This window comes from Emydura macquarii, unplaced genomic scaffold (genome assembly GCF_026122565.2).
Source record: "Emydura macquarii macquarii isolate MOO-44397 ecotype Brisbane River unplaced genomic scaffold, CSIRO-AGI_Emac_v2 contig_719, whole genome shotgun sequence".
Classification (NCBI taxonomy): domain Eukaryota; kingdom Metazoa; phylum Chordata; order Testudines; family Chelidae; genus Emydura; species Emydura macquarii.
Genome location: NW_027130856.1, coordinates 18434198 through 18446718, shown reverse-complemented (window position 1 = coordinate 18446718; position 12521 = coordinate 18434198).

Below are 12521 nucleotides of genomic sequence, written 5' to 3'. Positions count from 1 at the left end.
CTGTTTTGCTAAAGCGTTCAAAGGTTGAGGTGAAGAGCTGATGAAAATGACTGCAATTTGGATTCAAAGGCAGGGCATACATGAATACATGAGGGGCTGGATGCAAGGAGCCAAATGAGTGCTCAGCATGGAACAGATTGCCTTCAACAGAGCTGATGAGGCTTATATAAATCAATTATCCCCTCTTTTGGGAAGAAATCATTCTCTCCCCCTCCCCTTATTTCTTAATATTGAGATTGATTTTTCTTACATGTTTTCATGAATCTTAGGAAATCTCACAAACAAAACGAGAGCGCCTATGTCCTCGGAACTGATTCTCGCCTCACTGACAGTGGTATAGCTTCATGGACTTCATTGGAATTACTCCTGATTTACCCCAGTGTCTGAGATTGGCGTCAGCAAGGTGTGTCTCCTGGGTATGTAAATAAATGTATAAGCAGGGCTTCTGATTTTCAGTTGTAACCAATAAGCACTGATAAAATACCCCCAATATAAAAAAAAACCCTGAACTTGTTATAAACACTGGAAAAATCACCAGAAATGGTTACTTGTATCTAGTAGTAGTAGGCATCCTTCAGTCTCGAGGGACCATGGGTATGAGCCCCAGAGAGGTAAAAAATGGACTCAGTTGGTTTGATGACAGCCACAGCTGTGGCTGAACAGACTCACTCGAGAGAGACCATCTCTGCTGCATTTGTCACATTTTAAGGTGGTGTTTCAACCCTTTGGGCTCTGCCATCTGCGAGCTCTTTTCTCCTCTGCTAAGCTGGACTGCTTCCTCTCATGGCTTTGGAGACTTTTATTGAGCTCTTGTTTCCAAAGACTGCGGTCCTGGGCGTGATCTTCCCAGGGTAGCCATATCCACGTCCATTTCTCTGAGGTCTCGCTTGCACACATCCTTGAAACGCAACTTTAGGCATCCTTCAGGTCTTTTTCTAGCTGCCAATTCGCCATAGAGGATGTCCTTTGGGATGCGCCCATCATTCATTTGGCACACACGCCCAAGTCAGCAGAGGCGCCTCTGTTTAAGGAGTGTTTGCATGCTGGGTACGTTTGGCCCAATTCAGCACCTTGGAGTTGGTGACTCTGTCCCACCAGGAGATTCCAGAAATTCAACATAGACAATGCATATGAAAGCTGTGAAGCCTTTTTTCCTGATGAGCGTATAAAGTCCATGTCTCACTCCCCTACAAAAGTGTACTGACAACACATGCATGGTACACACAGATCTTTGTGTTCTGTCGGTTTATTGTTTTGCCATATCCTCTTGCTCAGTCTAGATCTTGTTGCAGCAGCTTTTCCAGTGCGGATGTTGAGTTCCATTTCAAGTCAAAGGTTGTCTGCAACAGTGGAGCCCAGGTACGGGAACTCATTCCCCATTTCAAGTGCATAATTACTTGTATCTAAAGGCTTGTCTACACAGAGAAGTAATGTGGACTAGGGGGTTGTGATTTCTAAAGTGCACTGGCTTGTTGCACATTAATTGGTCTGTGTAGACCCTGCTGGTGTGTACTAAAGATTCTATAGTGAAACAGTACTATGTTGACGTGAATTCGGGAACGTTACGAGATTACATATTACAGTCGATGCTATTGTAATGAGTAATGTATATAATATGTATTACTCATTACAGTGTATGCAAAGAGAAAGCCCTGAAAAACCCTGATATGGTCATGTACATACAACTCAAAAATTGTTAAAAATAACCCACAAAATATTACATTAATAAACTGGAAAAAAACAAAAGCCCTAGGTGTAAGTTACCTGCTGGTGAGAGAAGGCAGTATAACTTGTATCAATTTGGAGTTCAATGGGTGTGCAAAATTAGTGCAACTTGGATTGATTTGCTATTCCATGAGCTCAAATTCAGCCCTGGTACAAGTGGGCACAGCTCCCAATGACATTGATAGTGCTCGCTGATGCTCGTTGGACCCAGAATTGTGGAGTTTGGTGTGGGTGGAAGAGACAGTTGTGGGGGAACGGGGCTGCTTGATTTCACATTCAGACTGGAAATACGTTGTAAATGTTTAAGTGACAGTAATTAACCACTGGAACAATTGACCCAGGGTCGTGGTGGATTCTCCATCACTGACAATTTTTAAATCAAGATTGGACGTTTTTCTAAAAGACGTTATAGGAATTATAATGGCCTGTGTTATACAGGAGGCAGGCTAGATGAACACAGTGGTCCCTTCTGACCTTAGAATCTCTGACTGGCTCTGGGCTGGTTCTGGGCTGGGCCTGCATCCTATTCTCATCTGGCTCTTGGCTATTAAACCTTCAGGGCAGTTTTCTGAGACTATTCAATTTTTTTGTTATCCATGCAGTATTGGTTAGTTGTGATTCATCTGGTAAATTACATGGGATTGTTTCTGTCACCTGATCTGATGAGCATGTCAGCATTTTAAACACAATTTCCAAATTCAGTTTCCATGAATTCTCATTTGACTTGGGTAGAAAATGGTTTTCTGTCCCCCAAGTATTTTCAGCATTTCAAATTTCTTTTCCATCTTGAATCAGGGGAGAAAAAGTGGAAATCTCAAATTTTTGTCAACCAAAACTAAGATTAAAAAATGATTTGGGTCAATCAAAACATTTTGTTTAATTAATTTAAAAACTTTCTGATTCAATTTTGATCTTTTTTATCTTTTCACCTTTTTTGCGTAAATTTACTAAAATTTCAAAATAAAACATTGTTTAGATCAAAACACCGATATTTTCCAGTTCCATGATGTCGCAATTTCGGCAGTCTAGAACCTTTTTTTACAGAATTTTTTCTGAGTCAAGTGTTTCACCAAACCCAACACTGTTTCACAAGTAGTTTGGATTTCAACCAATTGGCATTTTTTAGCAGAAAAAAAAACATTTCATCAGAAAATTCCCAACCATCTCTAATCCTCAAACCTGTGGCTTTGAAATTAGCTTTGACCTATTGTTTGCATGGGACAAAATGTGGCTGACTCAAATTCATTATGACGTCTGCAGGAGATAATTTGCTCAGCTCTCTCTATATGAACATGCCACACGGGTATACCAATATGAAAGAGAGGGGTGCTATAGTAATTAATCTTTCTCATTCTCCTTTGCAAAAGACATACATGGCAGCAACCTTTTGGCACACACAAGACACTTTGCTAACAGCAGCAGCATGCAACAGGTTGAGCAAGAGCTCTCAATGGTTTAAGACAGCTGACAGAAAACTCACTGTAGTGTATAGACAGCTGCAATCCCAACCCTTACCGGCAGTGCTGAGAATTGTATGGCAGTTCTGCAGCAGACAGAATCTAAATGAACTACAGTGTGCATTGGTTCTCAATGCTTGCAGTGTTGTTGGGCTTTTTGTTTTGTTTTCTTTTAAGTCTCTTGTGCCCTTTTGATTGTATGAAGGAAAATAAATAGAACAATAATTCCAATGACATAAGAAAAAATACAAGGGCAATATGAAGTGATACTCATCATATCATACACTAATGTTTGACATTGGTTCGCTACTTTTGTGTTGTAAGAAAACTCAGAGAAGAACCAAGGAAGGAAAGAGAAATAAATGATGGGAAATAAGGGGAAATGGTGCATCTTTTAATGCACATCCAGCACTCAGAGCACCAGGAGGGCACTCTGATGAATCGAACATAATTAGCTAATGACTTGAGCTGGTTGAAAAAGGACAGGTTTTGACAGTTCACATTTTTTTCCATCTAAATTTCATCCAAAAATTGAAACGTGGACTATTTTGACCAGCCCTACTAATGATGATAAGTGGTTATTCCAGTAGTGGAAACTGGGACTTGAATTTTGTGAGAGCCCAGACTACTTTCATATTCCTCCCATGCTGGTAAAAATGAAGACCTTTGAGCAGAGGCAGCTGAGAAACACCGTATGACACCAAGGTCCGGATCCTGCAATTGGATCCTGATTTTCCCCAGTACTGTGTGCTGCTGCTCCCATGGACTTCAGTGGGATTTGTGGGTGTTCAGCCCACTCCGAAAATCAGGCCACTTCTGTTTAGTGCCTAGCTTTAGGCACCCAAGTCTGGGAATTTGAATGTAAAATTATTTTTTTCCCATAGAACTAAGACAATTTATAATACTAAAAAACTCAGTTCTGAACCTTATACTGTGAAAGTCTCACTCCTGTTCTCATCTCTGGGTCAAATTCCGCTGTCTCTCACACTGGTATTTGCTGATTTAACTGGAGTCACTCTGGATCATAGCCAGTATAAAAGAGAGCAGAATTGGCCCTGAGCCTTTATATTCTGACTCTGAAGTGTGGGTCTGTTCAGTGTTGACATGCGGATAGTTGCATTGTGTGTGTTACATACCCATTTTGGTTTTAAATGCCCCATTTCAAGCCCTTTCTACTTATAGAGAGCGACCCTGACATTGCAGAGCTGTGACATTCCTCCCAGTTGCCCTCGTAACAGAAATGCTGCCAATAGTCCATTTATAACTCTAGCTGCACAGAGCCTGACAGCATTGGGTATATTGAAGTACCAGACTGATCCTGGCACTGCCCATGCTGTGATCAGAATAGTCATCAGCAACAATCCAGTTTATAAATCCCTGGTGATCATTACTGTGCGGCAGGAAAAGAATGTACTTGTTCCTTTCATAGTACAGCCCATACTGCCGTGGTAGTAACAGACAGTAAAATGCAAGCAAACAAGAATAAAGACACTGATGCTGCCCAAAGCCCACTGAAGTTGATGGAAGTCTCCTCGCTGGCCTTTGGATCAGCCTTTGTCAGCAAGATCCTCAAAAACTCCTCAGATATAAAGAACAGAATATGACACAACAGGGCTTTAATTCACCTCTTGCAGAGGACCAGAGCCAGGACTATGAGCCACTTACGCCCTACTTTTGTGGGAAGCAACATCACAAAAGCGACATGTCCAGGTGGGTGCATTCAGCCTGTCATTTCAAAAAGTGAGCTAAAGAAGCTGACCCATCCAAATGAGCGCAGAATTTCGTGTTGTGTCAGCTGCAAGGCTGCTGCGCCTGGCAATAGTGAACGATCTGTCTTACCAACACCATAGTATTTGAGCATCTCGCAGTCGTTAATGTAATTACACTCACTGCACTCTGCGAACGGGGCTTTCCCCATTTACAGATGGGGAACTGAGACACAGAGAGGTTGTGCAAGATGGCTCCAAAATGCCGAGGGGAGAGCAGGGACTTGAGCCTGTCTCCAGGGTGGTAGATAGGACCCTAACCAGGGGACCATCCACTGTTTTCAGGGCATGTAAAATAATCCATTATGTTCTGACTTCATGAACTAATATAGTTCCTCATCTAGGGCAGAGCAGCATCGCTCCACTGATTAGGGGACAAGTCCATTTAGACCATCTGAAGGTTTGGCCCAAAGTAGTTCTTATCTGTCAACGTGTTCCTTGTCATCCTGACTTCATCTGTGATAAAGCAACATAGCTCCTTTGATTTCAGTGTCAATCTGTTTACACTAGTTGAGCATTTCGTCCAACGTTCTATGTCTCCAGGCTCTGCAGCCATTGGACCTAACCCAAATGGAAAGGCTCCCATTGATTTCTGGGGGCTTTAGGTAAGGCCCACAGCAGCCTCAAAAGAATCCCCGTGCAATGGGTTTCTCCTCCAACTAATGGTCTCCCACCCATCCCCAGCAGAGCCCCGTGTTAGGATTATTTTTTATCTGGTGACAGCTTCCACAAGCAGCTAGCAGAAATGATCAGTCTGTGTATGATGAGCCAATTAGAGCTTTTCCCTGATGCTATTAGTCTGGTAGTTTAATTTCCGGGGGCTTTACTGAGTGGGTTTTCTGTGAAACCAAACAGAGCTGGAATCCTCCTTCCTCAGCCTGCTCGTGATGGCTCAGTTAAGCTCAGTGGAATTAATCTCTTACACCAAATAAAGCCAGTTGTTATTTTCCTAACTGGCCAATGGACGTCTAACCACAGTAAATAGGTACTCAGTGATCCCATCACCATCTTTCCTTCCCTCCTTGCCATGTCTCGTGGTGACACACAAAACAATGTGCAATAGCATTTTTTAAAGTATCAATAAGCCAATTTCCATTCAGCTAGAGCAAACCATCAGGCACTTAGGGACCAGTACTTCAGTGTGATGGGCACCTCCTGTAAGGTACAAAGAGCAAGATTTTTAAAGACATTTAGGTGCCTAACTCCCATTGAGGGAGAGTTAGATGCCTGAATGCCTGTGTACTTTTTGTTCCCACTTAATTCCAGGTTTGCATATAGGGAGCAATTTGCATGTTGTTTAAACTTTCCTTTAGAATGAGCAGCTTTCAAAGACAGGTCTATGGTGAACTACTCAAAGAAGCATTAGCCTTGCTCATGGTATCACATCCCAGATATGCAGCGACTTCTGCCTGGCCTCTCTCCAGCAACCCTTCTAGTATCATTCCCCTAATTAGCCATAAAGGGCAGGTGCAGACAACTCCACTGCTGCGCCAGGAACTGGCCAGCAATACATAGTCTAGCTGGCCCCATCCAGCCCCTGGCACACACACACAATTTTAGAATCTCTGTTTGCCCAGAGCTTGGGAGTTAAAAAAGTCTCTCTGAAAACAGGATCCGTGCAGCAAGTCTTCCTGTCTACTCCGGTGATTTTTAAAAGAGAACACCCTGCTATGTCTAGAGCTATTGCACTTATTCAGGGCAGAGGAAATATATTAGACAGTCTAGAATGGTAGTCGTACACATAGCTGAGTCATGCAATAGTACATGTCTTATTCTATCTAAGTGCAATCCCTGACATCAGAGACCTGCTTTAAAGGGTGACCCTTTGGCTGTGTGCACAGTAGGGAATTGCACCAATGGGAGGACACCTGGGTAAATACCAGTAATGCAGAGTGGACTTGAGCGGCTTGAGCTTCAGTTTTTTGATGCAGCAGCACATGCACTATCGTATAGTTTTGTTGTTGCACTACTCTCTGGGAGTCTATCCCACAGGCGTGGTTTGCGGGAGATTTCAAAAGGCCTTTTGGCAGCCCAGGAGAATTGTGGGAGATGATCTCAAACTCTCATGTGGCCCTGGCTGCCCACACCATTTCTAGTCTATTTCTCAGGTGAAGGTAGGATGACCATTCAGCTCTCACGCCTTGGTTGGCAAGAAAGGTGTCAGCTGGAGGATGTAATAAGCAGAGGGGAGGCAGCTGCAGCAAGGTGGTGGAGGATGTCCTGGCAGGACCTGCAGAGAGCCAGAGCATTGAGGTGTCACGTTTAAAATAGAAAGTAATCAACTGGGAGAAATGTTCTCAGTCCAAACAAATAGGCTTTTATGTCGTGGCAATGTTGTTTGTTTTGCAGAATTGCAGCGGAGTTTCTTGAAGGCTCCATTTCCCAGAGTCCTTACAGTGTGAGCAAGCAGAACATAAAAACACCCATACTGGGTTAGACCAATGGTCCAGATAGCCCAGTATCTTGGCTTCTGATAGTGGTCAGTGCCAGATGCTTCAGAGGGAATGAACAGAACAGGGCAATTTATCCAGTGATCCATCTCCTGTTGTCCAGTCTCAGCTTCTGGCCGTCAGAGGTTTAGTGACACTCAGAGCTTGGAGCTGCATCCATGACCATTTTGGCTAATTGCATCAGAGATGGGTGGTTTTGGAAAGTGACACATTATTTGTAGATCAGTGTAATATTTAGGCAAGGGGATGTTTTAGGCAGGCGAGTTTTAAACAGTTTCCCCAAAAAGAAAAAGTCTTTCACATTTCAACAGGGGAAACCAGCTGACATGTAAAACCACAGCGCAGTTTCTGTTAAATGAATCTGGTACTTGTGAAAGTTATCACACTGACACCCTTGAATATTACATAGAGTAGCAGGAAAAGCTACTTCCAAACTGCCCACCTACCTCACCTACGTGCCTCATCCCTGATCCACAGAGACCACATTTAGGAGAAAGCGGATAATTCACTCCCCACACTTAGTCGTTTTTGGCTTCACTGCTGACACTGACAAAAAAGGGCCCAAGATGATGGTGTCTCCGATGACATTTCACATAAGCCACCAGATGATACCAATTTACAGTCACTACCGACCTAGGTAAACACTAGTGCACCTCGACCCGCTAACAGGGACTGTCTTTTTGCTCTGGGTTTGTACAGCTCCAAGCACAATGGAGTCCTGGTCCATGACTAGGGCTTCCGGGCCCTATGGTAATACCAATAATAATTTATTATTAACAATAATAAATTAATAATAATAATAATTAATGTGTTAAACTGCAACTGTCTTGTCCACACTAGGATTTTTTCACCTTAGCTAACGTATGGTAAAAGCAAATCTTTTTTTCCTAGTGGCGACACACCCCCAGAGGGGTGAAGTGACTTGCCCAAGATCATAGAGGAAGGCAGAGCTAAGAACACCAGAGTCCCAAATCAGTCCTTACCCATAAGAGCACCTTTCTCACCTGACTCTGGTGCTTGTGGCTGTACATTTATGGATCTCTCAAATTCTGCCTGAATTATCTCTGAATTTAAACGTATAGTTGTTCTCTAAGCCAATCGGAAGGCAACAGTTCAATAACGAGTGACTGTCAGCCTACTGCTGGAGCATCCATCAGCCCCAATGATACATGCACAAGTACATCAGTCACTGACCTAACACAATTAAGGTAATTGTAAGACAGCATTGTCACGGGGTCAATGTTATGTCTCCCTCTTTGGAAATAAATGTCTCAGCTTTGCCATGGTATTTATGTAGCAGCAGGAGACCATTATCCTATGATAATGTTCTATCTCATTGACATTATCTCTTAATTATGCATGTTTGTGAGTGTGCTGGGCTTGCAGCTTTCTCAGTTTCTTCTGATGCAAAATGAAGCTAAAGCTTTGACTGCCCTGGAGTGTTGCCCCAATTACAGCCATCGGTGGCCATCCAGCAGAGTAGCTGCCCCAATGCAAATCCGAAGGATAGAGAGAGAGGAAAAGCTGCATTTTGCACCAGTAGAGATTACCCTGTTTGGAATGGAGATAAACTGCAGAGTTGCAAATCGTGGCTTATTTTGTTTTACTCTGCCTGTATTATTGGTTTGACTCAGTGCAGCTAAACTGTGGCTGGCCGCCAGGGCTGAAATTGGGCTAAATCCTCAGTATAGACAAGGTCTAAGTACTTCTGCCATCCTAAACATTAGAAATGAGCCTAAATCAAGACCTCCAATCCAACCGTTAGCTCTGAGCCCAGAGCTGAATGCGGGTCAGTCCTGTTTCTTTTAAAGATAGACAATATAGGGGGAAATCCTGAAGACCTTGCTATGTTCATCAGAGCAGGACTGCATACAAACTCCACTGATGCCAGGAGAAGTCACTGGCAGGACTGAATATGAGCTGAATAAAGGAATCAGAATCTGGCCTATGGTTTTCAAAATACATTTAACAATCTTTAAGCCAATTGTCTAGCCAGGTCACACACAACTTGGAGGATAATTAGCACCGAGGCCCACTGTGGAGCTGCTTCTTCAACAGATAGCATCATTACAGACTAAATACAAAGATGGATTAATGTGCCAGGGCTGAGTATACGCAGTAGCAGCTCAAAACCAGTTAGAGCGCCACTGGCAATTGATGCAGAAACACTAAAACACATAATCAATCTACAGATCTTTTAGAACATGGTTTCTGTCATCATCCTTTTCTTTTGGAGTCTGTTCAATCCATGGGCATCTCAGATCTCCAGGGCTGTCATTATGCTGTACACCACTGGTTCCCAACCCACGAGCCGGGGGCCAAAAGGGGCCCACGGGATCCTTCAAAGTGGCCTGCTGCTCCTCTGCCACTGTCTGCAGAAGAGAGAGGCTGCCTAAGGACCCAGGCGGAGCACATGGCCACGGGGCTACCAGACAGGTGAAGGCTTCTTGCTACACCCAAGGGGATGGGAGATCAGTGCTCCCCTCCCCCTGGCTGTTGCAGGGAGCACGGCAAAGAGCTCTGCCTGGGTCCCTAGGTGCTGGGGTCCCTGCTGGAGACAGAGGGAAGGGAACACTGATCTCCCATCCCCCTGGCTGCAGGCAGAAGGGAGCCACTGCCTAGGTACCCAGGTGGAGCGCATGAGGCTACAGGACGCGTGAGGTTTCCCTGCTGCAGCCAGGGAGATGGGAGATCAGCCAGGACCCACCATGCTTGAGGAGGGGCAGGACTCTAAAACTCAGTGCCTTCCAGTCTGGCCTGCACTTAGCAGGCCACCCACCGTGACTTAGCTGCCAGGCCATGTGCTTCAGTGTGTAGTGACTACTTTGGTAGGTAGTTTCAGCCCCTCACCCCTTCCTCCTCCTGCCCGGCCCTCACAGGGAAAAAAAAAAAAAAAGTCATGTTTCATTCTGACATTCTCAAAATGAAACATGGTGACTTTTCATTTCAAACTAATGTTTCACGTTGAAATATAGCTAGATGTAGTTTTTAAAAGGGTCAAAACACCACCCCAAAACAAAACAGACAAAATGAATTTTTTTTTTCAGATTTTTTCCAGTTCAGCCACCAAGCCTAAGAATCAATTATTCGCTCAGCTCCATTTACAACTTCACAACACCCAGAGGAATAGGACGCCAAACCACCTGTTCTAAAAGCACCTGACACTTGAGCTAAAGAACTGCCGTTGGTTGCTACCAGCATAGGGTATATGACACACATCAGCACTTCTGCTTTCTTCCAGTAGAGGGCAGTGGTACACATAAACATCAGCCAATTCACTATAATTATTGATTAGATGTCTTTACTCCCACAGTTCAGTGCCCTATGAACTGGACCATGCTGCCTCTCCAGGGTCCTTCATCTTATTTCTTACTTGGAGTCATAGTCCTATTTTTATGGCATCATAATGGTCTCCAAAGCAATTAACTGTGATATCACAGACAAAGTCTTATGACTTTACCTGTTAGCTTCAATTACCTAAGAACCCTATTGCTCTATTCTGATTTTAAAACCACCATAACCCAAACCCATAATGTAGACAACTGGCTAAGGACAGTGGAGGCAAATACTTGGTATCTTGGCAACTTGATTATCTTCTCAGTTGCCTTTTGTATTGCAAAACTCAATGGAGAACTGCTTTGTGATGCTGATTGGCATTTCTCAACATCAGGTAAAACAAGCTTGTCAGTCAGGACCGGGGCAATATGCCTCTTTATGCACTTGGATCTGATCTGCCCTACCCCATACCTTGTTGTGTCTTATTGCGGAACATTTTATTTGAAACAAACCTTTGGGTTTTAGGTCTTTTTTTAGTTGTTATTGGGGGGGTTTTAGGTTCATGTATTTAAAATCATTACGTAGCATTCTTTGCAAATGAAGTGTTCTTGGAAAAAATGATAGCTTTCAAGTCCCCGTGCACACACCAGCTATTTGGTTTGGCTGAACCTAAGACGTTGTTTAGTAGGAATCATGAACTGTTGTGGTTCCAAGTCAAGAATATTCCTCTCAGCTTATTCCAGTTTCCAAGGATCCCGGTTTGAAGATAAATCTGTTACTTGTTTGGTTTCCTAGCAACATTTGCTTCATGGCAATAATGCATTCCACGGTCCTTGCTGTCACTCGGGCTGGGCACTGGGAAGTGCTTGCTGCAATATAGCCAGGGGGACCATATGTCCTGTTCTGGCTGGGACAGTCCCTTTTTTAAGCCCTGGCCCGGCTGTCCCAACTCTTTTGACAAAAGTGGGCATTTGAACCGTTTGCTCGTGCCAACTTGATCCATTGGCAAGAGCAAGCAGGACAAATGCCTACCTTTGTCAAAAAAGTGGGGTGCAGGGGAACGTGAAGGGTGGGGGAGTGGCAAAGCCAGCCACACGCCGGGGAGGGGGAGGGGCAGAGCTCGAGAGAGCAGCTTGGGCCAGCCCCACGTCAGGAGGAGAGTTAGAGCTTGGGCAGGGAGGGCTCAGGCTAGCCCTACGTGGTGTCCCGTTTTCCCTTTGGGAAATATGGTCACCCTAAATATAGCTATTTGAGTAAAGGTGCAGCCGTGCAACATCTGTATTAAAGATGAGCCTGAATTAGAACTCCTGATTTGATCCCTCCGCTGATCGCAGGTGAACTTTGGGTCTGGATCTTTATAATGAGGAAGAAAATTGAAACTCAAATCTGACCATCCATGAAGTAAGGGTATTTCAGATTCATATACTAGTCCAGACTGAAATTCCATGCTTCATGCCTCAGTCTACCACTGGCCCAAACCAGAATGCCCAAGTTCAAACACCTTGAACTTTGTGGAGGTTCGGATTCGAGTCTGAATTCAAATCTAAACTCCTCCAGGGATCCTGAACATCACTAACATTATGGGCCAAATCCTGAGGTCTTTACTCAATGTGTGCTTACTCTCCCAAAGCTCCCATTGAAGTAACCATGCCTCAGTAAGGAGTGAGTAAAAACTGAGGGCCAAATTCTGCTCTCAGGTACAAATGTAGATTAAATCCATCACAGTCAGTGGGGTTGTTCTGGTATAAAAGGACAGAAACTGGTCTCTGTAAGAAGCACAGGATGTTTTTCACTGACAAATGAAAAGAACAAGAGGCAGGTAAAAATCATTAATTTCTGTTCCTAGA